Source organism: Anabrus simplex, chromosome 13 (assembly GCF_040414725.1).
Source record: "Anabrus simplex isolate iqAnaSimp1 chromosome 13, ASM4041472v1, whole genome shotgun sequence".
Taxonomy (NCBI): Eukaryota; Metazoa; Arthropoda; class Insecta; order Orthoptera; family Tettigoniidae; genus Anabrus; species Anabrus simplex.
In genome coordinates, this window is record NC_090277.1 from 72,796,500 (window position 1) to 72,808,516 (window position 12,017).

Consider the following 12,017-nt stretch of genomic DNA (forward strand, 5'->3'; position numbering starts at 1 on the left):
GAGGTCATACTGAACGAGCAGATATTGAAAAACAAGAACTTAAAATTCTCAGTTAAATTTTCGGTCCCGCACAAGGAAATGGAATTTGGATTAAAAGATAAACTGCAGACTTCTATAGTCACACAGATGGTTTCATCAATACTGTACGGAGGAGACATTTGACACATTTTTAGGACGGAGAGTAATAGACTCACAAAAAGGATATTCAATATTATAAATTCCCAAAGTTGGCTGGACGAAATAAAAGGGGACCTGAATGAATTGAACATCGGAGAAGACATAATGAGAAATCGCGAAGTCTTCAGAACACACATTTATGGTGAAAACTAGCAGCAGGACTGATACAAGGTGGTCAGAAGAACGGAAGAGGCAACACTCTGAGATCATGAAGAGAGGCGAAAGTTATTAAGCCAATGAACAAGTTCCAACGCGGTGTATCAATGGGCATAACGAAATAATAATAATAATAATAATAATAATAATCATAATAATAATAATAATAATAATAATAATAATAATAATAATAATAATAATAATAATAATTGTTACCGTGGTTTGGAGGATTAGCAGAGGTGAAAGAAGGTGCCGGGATGAATGGGTCTAACTACAAAGTCAAAGTTAATTTAAAATTTTAAGAAAAGGTTATATTTTCTTTTCTTTAAAAAAATCAACAGATAACAAAGTACAGGTGCCAGTATCAATAAATAGATCGAGTCAAGATAAGATAGGTGGCATGAAGTAATCCTGGGCTTCAGGCCCTACTTTACAATTTTGAGCTCCAAGCTCACATTACAAACACAAATTCGTTCAAAGAGCAGAAATACCCTAATACGTGGAGCCCTTGCTCCTCATTACAATATTAAGCCTCCCCTCTTACAATACAGGAAAAGAGCTGACACACTCTCAGTTTTTCAAGCCTACTCAAGGCAACACAATGTGAACATTTAATAATTACTGGCCTTACCAGGCACTATTTACAAAAATGAAGCAGGGGTGTCTCGTACCCAACCTACAGGGCCTTCGTGTAAAAGAAATGACAGCAAAAATGACCCGAATACAAGGTGACAGGAGGCGAACATTTACACTCCTCGACCTAACGGGCACTAGGCCGATGACACAGGGACTGTGGAGGTGGCCCGTATAAGAAGGAAATTTTAACATTACGGAAGAGAAAAATTCAGTTACCAAAACGTAGTCACCTCATACCAAAATGAAGGGGAGCTCGAGAGGGTAAAGCACTCTCTAACCCCGATTTACAATTAAAGATATTTACATAAGCCGTCAGAAATTTACATTACAGAAAGGTAGGTTACATGGCAAAAGTGTCCCGCGGATTAAACTGCTGAGCTAGCGAAAAATAAGATGTTAAGAGGCCATTACCTTACTGAAGAACTGCTGCCTGATGAAAGAGGCAACTCCCGCCTCCTGCTACACGTCCATACACGAGGTTAGATGTTAATCAAGTGGCCACGAGACGTGAAAATCAGCAGTTTAAAAATCCTCGGGGAAAGTTCGAGACCTTTCATGAATGATCAAGGCACACCCACGGAGTTTTAATGGTTAACATCAAAAGGAACACACAAAATCGAAGAAGAAATACGGGATTGGCTGGAAATTAATTACAGAAATTATTCATTGGTTAAATCCGAAACTGGCGGAAGGAAAAGATAAATATTGCCAATCCCAAAAATGAATGAACAAAATTTAGTAAAGAAAAAACTAATGAATACAAAATTTCTTCAAATAAAGTTCCTTCACTTCGCACCAGGGTGCATGATCATAATTTTTAGCAGAGACATATATGAGAGAATGTTCACACTTCTTGCTAAACGGGAAACAAAACCAGTAGAAAAGTACACAATTCAGGAAACTTCACCAGAACAAAAAATTTTAGTGGCGCCATCTTCAGAGAAAATCTATGAGTTAGTCCAGTTTTAAGTTAAGAGTTTCTCCTGGAGAGGAGGTTTTATTGGCGCAAGATTTAAACGTGCGGCGTGTAGGTGTATCTCCTGGTACAATAATAATAATAATAATAATAATAATAATAATAATAATAATAATAATAATAATAATAATAATCACGTCGTTGTAAAAGGGTAACTTGTCTTTTTCTTTGCAGAGGTCCAAATTTCGACTCCATGAGAGTCAAGGATTTCCGTATGGTGGTGGATGTCAAGACCTTGATCTCGTGACTCTCATATAGGTGCTGATCTTAAGACGTAAGCCTTTGCTCTTATTAAGTGGGCGGGGGTGAAACCAATCACTCACATTCTTAACATACAGGGTGGTCGCAAAGACCGATAGCGTTACAGGGCTGGTCATACTGATAACTATAATTCGATACCTCAGGCCGTTTTCATATCATCAGCTGCGGACGAATTCAAATGGGCAACGCAGGGCGGTGTTGCTAAATCTCCAAGAGGCTTGAAAGAAACAACCGTTGGCACTGGAGACATTTGAACACGGAGCTCCGAGATGAAAGGATCGCGCCAGTAATTCGCCACGCGAGCACAGCACGTTTCTTCCAACTTCGGCAGTTAATTCAGTTGCTTCTGAGTATATTTTCTCTGTCTAAGATCAGCTCGTATCTGAACGGGGACAGCAATAGCTGTTGTGTTTGCAGTACGTCACCGTGTGCGAGTCAATATAAAAGGACTCTCTCGGCGAGAACGTCGTAATTACGATATTATTAACAGCAAATTTGTATAAAATAAGTTTCAAGCGAGCTCGCAAAATATGAAAAGATCATTATAAATCTGAGAAGAGAAGAATATAACTTGAGATTTATTAACTCATAACGAGGCTGACAGTTCTCCATTCCAATTTAGCTTCTACTTTATTCTTCATTTCAAGTTAATAATTGTGAATTGAATGTAAAGTTAAGTGAGTCAAGATATATTTTCAACGATAACCTGGAACACCTAACAAAGGAAAATCTCTATAAGATCAATTGATAGAACAGAATGCTCCATTAGAGAGTTAATTTCACGCTTCGGGTCTTATAGCTGTAAGCTGGTATTTGAGAGGTTGTGCGACCAAATTTCACCCTCAAAATTGCGGCTGTTTTCATACCTGATACACAGAGCCCGGATGTTAAGAACTAATAGTTTAGAATGCAAACCACTGAAACGGGTAATTAGTATAATCTATCCTGCACAGCAGTTGTGCTATGGGTATTGCATAAACGTTAGGAGTGCGGCCCATCAGAACCCCTACAGTTTATGTTACTCTTGTTACATCACGCAAGAGCGGGCTAGTCGACACTTCACGAAATTACTTTGCATTCTAGCCTATTACTGCCTAACTATAATTATTTTGTATTTTCGCTAAGGGAAAAGTGTTTTCTTTTTCTAAATGCAACGTGCTCGTCACCGAGATGTTGGCGACCACTTCAGCATTGGCATTTTTTGTCTTATGCCTGCTGGAAGGGCTGTATTGAAATAATTTCTTGTATATCGCATAGATTTTAGGTGCGTGCGTGTTGTAATGGAAAGCATTCTGACATACGGGTCTGACTTTGGACACTGAACGAGAGGCAAAGGGCTAAAGCTGAGGCTGTGGAAAAGGGTGTGTTGCGGCGGAAGATGTGAGCTGCCCGCTTGGATTGGCTGAGGAATAGAGATTGATGTGGAAGACTCGGTTTCGTACAGGATTGATACTCGAGTACTGAGATAGCATGGATATGTCCACAGTGTTTGTTCAATTAATCTCCACCCCGTGGAAAATATTAAAAGAGTCAAAAGAGGAATTAGAGGGGGGGGGGGGAATAGCTAAAGCCACTGAAGAGAGAGGTGTGGAAGGATGGGAATATGGGGCAAGTTATAATTAGACTCCAGATTGTTAGGAAGCAATAGGTAGGAATGAAAATCAATATGTTTATTAGGAAGTGTCGTCTAGCCCGTTCCTCCGTAATGTATGAAGAATAATATAATCTGTAGGGGTTGTGACGGAGTCTACCTCTACCGGTTATGCAAGGCTCATAACATGTCAGTTGTGTAGAGTTGGCTATACTTGTCACCCACTTCATTAAGTTTAAATTCTAAACAACTACGAGGGTCGTGTCGTAAGCCACGGCAAATATTCTTTTTCTCGCGAACAGGAGACAACATGGAAAATCTAAGATATGCTTTTGGAAATATAGGGCATGCACTTCTGCATAGTGCGTGAAGAAAAAGTCCGACTTCAGGAGATTCTCGTAGGAAAGTGACAGAACACAAACCATTGGTAAATATTGTTTTATTATGATATAGACAGCAAATGCACAAGACTACTTACAAAGGACAGGTCTCCACTGGTTACAGACCTTCGAAATACATTGACTTAGCAAATGTCATGGGATAGTCACCTAATAGCATGTGGGGCCTCCTCTGGCCCTGCGAACTCCAGTGAGACGCCGTGGAAGTGAGTCAACAAGTCTCTGGTAGTCCTCTGGACGCGGCTGATACCAAATCGTTTGCAGAGCGGCCGCCAATGCTGGTCTGTTCCTGGATGCAGGATCCATGGCACGGAGCCTGCGTTCCAGGACATCCCAAGTATGCTCGATAGGGTTCATATCGGGGCTCTTGGGTGGCCATGGCAGTCGTTGGACCTCCGCTGCATGTTTCTGGGACCATTCCCGGGCGATGTGGGAGCGATGTGGCGGCTCGTTATCATCTTGAAACACCGCAGAACCGTCTGGGCGGTGGAAGACCAAAAATGGGTGGAGATGGTCTCCGAGCAGCCCAACATACCGCGCGCGAACCATTCAAAGTATCTTTCAGAACAATTAGGCGGCCCATTCCATACCAGGAAAATGCTCCCCAGACCACAACAGAGACACCAGCGCCCTGGACTACACATTCGAGGCAGGCGGGATCCATCGCTTCATGTGGTCTGCGCCATACACGGTGCCTCCCATCGGCATGGTGCAGTTGAAATCGTGATTCGTCCGAACATATCACGTTACGGCATTGTTCCAGTGTCCATCCCTGGTGAATGGCGACAAATGCGCGTCGTTGTGCCCGATGACGTTGGGTTAACAGTGGCACCCATGTGCGGCGCCGGCTCCCATACCCCATCGGACCCATGTTCCTACGGATTGTCCACTGAGAGACGTGTCTAGCACGGCCTGTGTTGAATCGAGCCGTGATTTGTTGCACGGTTGCCCGTCTGTCACTATTGACAATCCGTTCCAGATGTCACCGGTCACGGTCATCGAGGGTGGCTGGACGGGCGGTCGTTCATCTGTTGTGGACGGTGCCACCCGCGTTCAACCATTCACGACACACCCTGGACACGGTTGATCGTGCGAAGCCGAATTCCCACACCCCTTCCGACATCGCACTTCCCATCCGTCGGGCACCGACCACCATACCCCGTTCGAACGGTGTCAGCTCACGACGACGTTCCATGTTACACCTGTCACATGCACAGCCACTGCTCACAAGGTCTCCTATACAACTGCCGCTGGCATAGGGGGCGTGTGGTGCACAGACAACACACCTGCGCATCAGTGCTCCGCTATCCCATGACATCCCTGCTACTGGGCGCTGGAAGACCAAAAATGGGTGGAGATGGTGACTGAGCTCAACATATCGTGACAAATGCGCGTCGTTGTGCCCGACGACGTTGGGTTAACAGTGGCACCCGTGTGCGGCGCCGGCTCCCATCCCCCATAGAACCCATGTTCCTACGGATTGTCCACTGGGAGACGTGTCCAGCACGGCCTGTGAACTTTCACTTATTTTAAAGACTTCTTCAATTCCTGTTGACTTTCATTTTGTGACGCTCTCACTCACACATTGAACTTGGGGGCATGCTTAGACCCACACTGTTGTTTACATACACCATATACAGTAGTAGCATCATACGCAACTACATACCGTACGTTTCCAAATGCATATCTTAGATTTTCCGTGTTGTCTCCTGTTCGCGAGAAAAAAATAGTTGCCACGACTTATGACTCGACCTACGTATTCATGATCATTTGATCGCTGCTGCTAGGAAACAATACTTTACATCACAGTCTGCAGTTCGGTCACCTCATCTACAGAATATTTCGCTGAGTGTACTTGCACGTCATAATTACGTTTCACTATCCAATGTGAAACTAACAAGAGGCCGGCGACGGGGAATGTCAACATTAAAGCAACCGCTAGAATGTGCTAAATGACGTTTAAGCTCTCCTGAGCTGGGATAAATCTGGCGCTAGGTGATCTCAGACAAATAAACCTCCACCCGCGACGCAGATCTGCTTGTTTTCACATTATTGTGTATACATGGCACGCCGCGGCGCTTCGCACAAATCTGTATTGTCTCACCAGGAAATTGCCTTCGCTATGAGCACCATCCTTTTCTCTCAGCAGGAGTCTAACACCACACTTCGATTACTTTAAGAGGCTTTGCTCTGCCGGCTTAGAAAGTAGCAGAAAGAACGCAACTCACAAGTAAATGTTGGCTGTATCACAAGTCGGATTCATTTCTAACGGTTCTAGACCTGAAAAGTTCTTACTGCAACGTGGGCAAAAAGCCTGTATGGTCTGGCAACGGGATTAGCCGGTTCGAGATGCGTTGGTCGAGAAAATATCATCAAAATGTTGGCCGGCACAGTAGGGATGGTGGTGGTACGTAATTTCTAAAGCAATTTAGGCACTAATAGTTGAGAATGCAAAAGTATTTGAACAAGCCGCAAGTGCAATCTAGACGCTCTACAGTACAGTTATGTCGGTTGTAGGGTTCTGATATATGTATACAAATCTCCCTGCAGAACTGTTGTGCGGGTGGAGGACACTTGCGCCTTGGTTAAACTTATTAGTGCCTAAACATATTTTCCATATTAAATCACTCTATTGCGTGCCAAAATCCCGGATTCAATTCCATTCAATTCAATTCAGCACCATGAAACCTTCTGAGTCCATCGTATCTTAGTCCCTGTATCTTGTTTCTCGTATTCCGCTGTTTCTCTCTTTCGTCTTGATTGCCCATATGGAGTAATTCTTTTATTTTTATTTCTCGTGTTGCTTTTAGCGCAGTGAGTGTTCGAGAACGTGATGATTATGAGACACAGAGAGGATGTAAGTTGGTGCCGACACAGAGCCTACGCATTGCTTAACGTCCGCATCAACATAGGAAACACTATCAAGAACGTCATATACCTTCACTCCATATGAGCACTGCGTAGAGCTATAGAACTGACTCCTGGCTCTTGGCACGCAATGTAGTGATTAGAAATTCGATACCACCACCTCTTCTATCCTGCCGGTCAGCATTCTGAACTTTTCCATAACGGGAGTCGAACCGGGTAAACATTATGTCTGATCATACACATTTGGCACCGGGCACCAGGCGAGCTCCATTAATAGTGATTCGTCCGTCGGATGGAGACTTCAAGCTTTGAACAGGAGCAGGCCAAACGCCGACACTGCGTCATTATCGTAATCATCTCACCTTCAGGACGCCCAGATCGGCCTTGAAATGCAAACTAATTTGCTTATAAGGAAATATCGTCTCGCCCGCTCTCGAGAGCAACATAAATTGTAGGTGTTCTAATGTGCTGTACCACTAATGCTCATGTCAAACCCATAGCACAAACGTTGATTATCATTCCAGTATGGTTTGCATTCTAACCTATTACTACACAAACAAACAAACAAACAAACAAACAAACAAACAAACAAACAAACAAACAAACAAACAAACAAACAAACAAACAAACAAACAAACAAACAAACAAACAAACAAACAAACAAACAAACAAACAAACAAACAAACAAACAAACAAACAAACAAACAAACAAACAAACAAACAAACAAACAAACAAACAAACAAACAAACAAACAAACAAACAAACAAACAAACAAACAAACAAACAAACAAACAAACAAACAAACAAACAAACAAACAAACAAACAAACAAACAAACAAACAAACAAACAAACAAACAAACAAACAAACAAACAAACAAACAAACAAACAAACAAACAAACAAACAAACAAACAAACAAACAAACAAACAAACAAACAAACAAACAAACAAACAAACAAACAAACAAACAAACAAACAAACAAACAAACAAACAAACAAACAAACAAACAAACAAACAAACAAACAAACAAACAAACAAACAAACAAACAAACAAACAAACAAACAAACAAACAAACAAACAAACAAACAAACAAACAAACAAACAAACAAACAAACAAACAAACAAACAAACAAACAAACAAACAAACAAACAAACAAACAAACAAACAAACAAACAAACAAACAAACAAACAAACAAACAAACAAACAAACAAACAAACAAAAATAAATAAGTAAATAATAAATAAATAAATAAATAAATAAATAAATAAATAAATCAATAAATCAATCAATCAATCAATCAATCAATCAATCAATAAACAAACAAACAAACAAGCAAGCAAACAAACAAATAAAAATCAATAAGTAAATAAATAAATAAAGAAAGAATTAAATAAATAAATAAGAAAATAAATAAATAAGTAAATACTTAAGTAAATAAATAAGTAAATAAATAAGTAAATAAATAAATCAATAAATCAATCAATCAATAAATACGTAAATAAATAACTAAATAAATAAGTAAACAAATAAATAAGTAAATAGATATATAAGTGAAAGAGCTCAAATAATTTATCTTTGGAAAAGTGTTTGTATATATTCATATGATACAAAGCTAATTTAAGAATGTCTTAACATCCTGTAAGTATTTACGGTATTTCAAACGTTTTGCATGGCCTAAGGTTAACTTTAAGCCAGCCCGGTAGCGTGCGTGCATGCCTTTTACGAGGTGACTCTGGGTTCGATTCCCGACAAGGTCGGACTATTACCTGAATCATAGGGATCTTTTGAGTTCCATTCAGCCTACATGGAGAGGCTAACTAATATGAGACAGCGGCTCCTTTGAGAATGCCAAGAACAACGGCTGACCGCGTGGCAAGCATCCGGGCTCAGAGCTGGTGGGTTGTTAGCGTCAAGTAGGGACTATCTGGTACAAAGATGAGACTGGAATATTGTGTTTGCTTATTTTATTTTTTTTGCTAGGGGCTTTACGTCGCACCGACACAGATAGGTCTTATGGCGACGATGGGATAGGAAAGGCCTAGGACTTGGAAGGAAGCGGCCGTGGCCTTAATTAAGGTACAGCCCCAGCATTTGCCTGGTGTGAAAATGGGAAACCACGGAAAACCATCTTCAGGGCTGCCGATAGTGGGATTCGAACCTACTATCTCCCGGATGCAAGCTCACAGCCGCGCGCCTCTACGCGCACGGCCAACTCGCCCGGTAGTTTGCTTATTAATTCTACAAGATATATTGAAAGAAGTATGTTAAAATGACTTACTTTTTATGAATTTTACAATATGTCCTTTCCCCTTATTGAAAGACCCAGGTTCAAATCCCAGCCTGTTAAATGATTGAAGTTCTGGACTGAAAGCCGTAATCCTCGTGGAACTGTCAGGAGAGGCAATGGTCTTATTCACAAAAAGGGTGCAATTCGGGCGAAGGTGCCGTGACACAAATTACTTGGCGCTTCTTTAGCTACAGGCCATTTGATGCGGACCAGTCATCTTGTCTTGTATGAACTGTTTTTGTAATGTACATTTTCCTCAGACTGAACGCTGAAAGGCAGAACAGTCTATAACGAGGATAAATTTTGTTTCCATACAGCGGAACAAGTACACAGATACCACCGTCATATCAAAATGAACTAAGTTTTACGGATAGTTTCCGGGAAGAAGAGAGAAGTATAATTTTGTTGACTTGAATAATGTTTATATTCTACAATTTCTGCGGCTGAGGAGATGTGGATTCAGGTGGCTCTTCAAGAGCGAGGTAGCACCGTGGAGTGAGGAGTGCAAGGCCCCCAACACGAACACGTGGAGCTAATGACGTCATAACAGTTGTTTAACGACAATGCCCGCCCATATTTTGAGTTTCAAGCCACAGTTGTAAGGGAGCTCGCAATAAACGTATCAACATGTTACTGCTGCTCTCAACAGAATCACAATGGCACTAACAATAAAAGAGGCAATGCCGCAACTTCCGCGACTTGCTCTTCACAGCGCCATCATTCCGCCAATAATTACTCACAACAATGGTCTGTACTGGGCAGACAGTAAACAAATAAATCTTCAAAGCAAACCATCCTAGACACTAGCGGAGTAACAGAACACAAGCTGCACATACATAGATAACGGAATAGAAGAAACGATTTCAAAAGTCTAGTGATGAATGTTGATGGAAGAAACCAGAAGAGGGACATCGAAGTAGTGGGTTGAAGTCCTCTTGAAGGAGTAATTGTTGTAAAGGTGGCATGTTTCTTTATTTAATTCATAATTCTACTTTTTAAATATTAAATTGGATATGTCTTGTATTTTGAAAATATGTATAGTTTAATATTAGGCATTAATAATTCACACATAAGTAAATGATTTTCCTCTTGACCTTGTAACCGCTCCGCCTGACACATGTCGCGTATGCCTTTGGTATGTCCAGCGATGTATCGTAATTAATATATTTTGAATCGACCGTTCAATTAAGGTGGTTTTTCAATTATTTGAATTAAAAATTACACCGGCCTGCTAAGATTTTCCGGCAAAACTAATTGTGTGTGATATACGTCAAATTTCTTGCCCTTATGTAAAAAATAATATCAGTTGTGTCGTATCACGTGCTTATTTCTCTGATGTTTATTCTAACGGAGCTTCGTTGTTGTAAATGAGGTTTGGATTGGCTGTATGGACATGTCTGAAAGAAGGAGGGGAGTAGGTAATCACACAGGAACACTGGGAGAACAATCAGAAGAGTTGCAGATAGTGCATGCGAAATGTCAGACAAGGTCAAAACGCGTTTCTCCGTAGTCTGAGAGGAGAATGTGTGTCACGCCTTTGTCTACAAGTTACAACGTGCACTTGAAGTCGATTGAGTGAATTAGTTTGTGTTAAAATAGCAAGTAGTGGTGATGTTCGGAACAATCCCAGCTCTTTCTGTTACATATGTGGCCAGCATAAAATTAAAGTCCAGAAGCGAAATATTACGCCATTTATGAAAAGGCTGAACTTGGCATATTCTAACGTGAAGTTAGGTGATCAGGGCAAGAATTTTGCAGCCCATACTGTGTGTAAAACATGTAGAAAACCTGCGGCAATGGTACAGTGGGTTGTTGCCATCAATGCCATTCGGAATCTCAATGACTTGGCGGGAAGAAAGATATCATATTGACAAATGTAATTTTTGTGTATGTAAAGTGTCCGAGTTCGATACGATAAACAAAAAGTACATTTTGTATCCCTCTGCCTTCAATCTGCCATGACCCCCGTACCACATGGACCCGATATCCCTGTCCCAAAACCACCAGTACAGTTACCAGAGAGTGTGTCTTCGTTATCTTCAAGTGCGGAAGAGTTGATGATGATACCTTTGTGCCGGATATATGTGACTTAAACGATTTGGTGCGTGACCTAGGCCTCACTAAAGAAAAGAGTAAACTTTTAGGTTCAACATTAAAAGACAGAAATGTTTTACTTCCTAGGACAAATTCATATTGTTACTGAAATCTGAAGGAAGAATTCCGGCAACCTTTTCTTAAGACGAACTTGTGTTTTGCTGTGATATCCCTGACTTGATTCGTCGTCTTGGAACTATTTACCAAGAAAAGGACTGGCGTATATTTATTGATACCAGTAAAATAAGTCTAAAAGGTGTTCTTCTGCACAATGGAAACAAACTTGCTTCAGTGCCAGTCGCCCATTCAACATCTCTTCATGAAAACTATCGCAAGTTATGTATAGTGGTGCAGAAACTGAGCTACAATGAACGCAATTGGTTACTGCGCTGTGATTTAAAAGTGTGCGGTATCGCATTAGGGCAGCAAGTTCCCGTGTTTTCTATGTGAGTGGGACTCTCGGGACAGCGATCGTCATTAGTTAGTGTCTGAGTGGCCCAAGAGGAAACAGTTCTTGTCTGGAGAAAAATCATTGTAAATGTCCATTAATTGATCCTCAGAAAATGTA